The following is a 731-nucleotide window of genomic DNA, read 5'->3' on the forward strand; positions in this document are numbered from 1 at the left end:
GGTCGACGAAAGAGGGGGAGGCCTTCAACAAGATGGATTGACACAGTGGCTGCGATGATGGGCTCAAGTATAGCAGGGATCATGGAGCTGGCGCAAGATCAGGCAGTGTTTCGTTCTGCTGTGCATGGGTTGCTATGAGTCGGAAACAACTTGATGCCACCTAACAACAACAACAATATGTCATCAAATTGACAACAGCAACTGGCAAGCTCAGATAGGAAACTTAGGGGATAGTGAGTTTATGTTAATAAAGAAGGAACAATCAGAAAAAGAGTAAGAGTAGTTGTACAACTCGAAGAATATTATCAATAGTACTGACTTGTGTAGAAATTGTTGAAATGGCATAAGTTCTACTGTGCATATTTTCAGCAACAACTAAAATATATATTTTTTAAAATACCCATTTCCTATGTCCATTTCATTAAGCTTGAAATTATCTCATTTCTCTCAATCTCCCTATACAAAATTTCTGAGCAAGTGGAAGTTGAAGAAAATGGAAAAACAAAATTACTTCCATTCAAATGTAAATTGATAAAGGCAATCTTTTAATACCAGTGTCATGAAAGGTTACTGCAATCCTCAAGCTAGGTATATGACTTGCCCTTATAAGGCTTCTCTATTTTCAGTCCTCTTCCTGAAAGTAAAATTGACATTTACACGTAATACAGGAGTTACTAGAAGTATAGTGATGGGCAGATTTGTGTGTGGGTGCATTTTTTTTTTTTTAATTT

General features: G+C 36.7%; 1 protein-coding gene across 1 annotated transcript in view; it reads left to right on the top strand.

Moving 5' to 3' along the window:
* DAPP1 (dual adaptor of phosphotyrosine and 3-phosphoinositides 1) overlaps positions 1 to 731 on the top strand; it is a 70415-nt gene that overhangs the window by 65269 nt on the left and 4415 nt on the right. The window lies entirely within an intron of this gene.

This window comes from Orycteropus afer, unplaced genomic scaffold, assembly GCF_000298275.1.
Source record: "Orycteropus afer afer isolate SDZICR_OR568_19922 unplaced genomic scaffold, OryAfe1.0 scaffold00229, whole genome shotgun sequence".
Lineage (NCBI taxonomy): Eukaryota > Metazoa > Chordata > Mammalia > Tubulidentata > Orycteropodidae > Orycteropus > Orycteropus afer.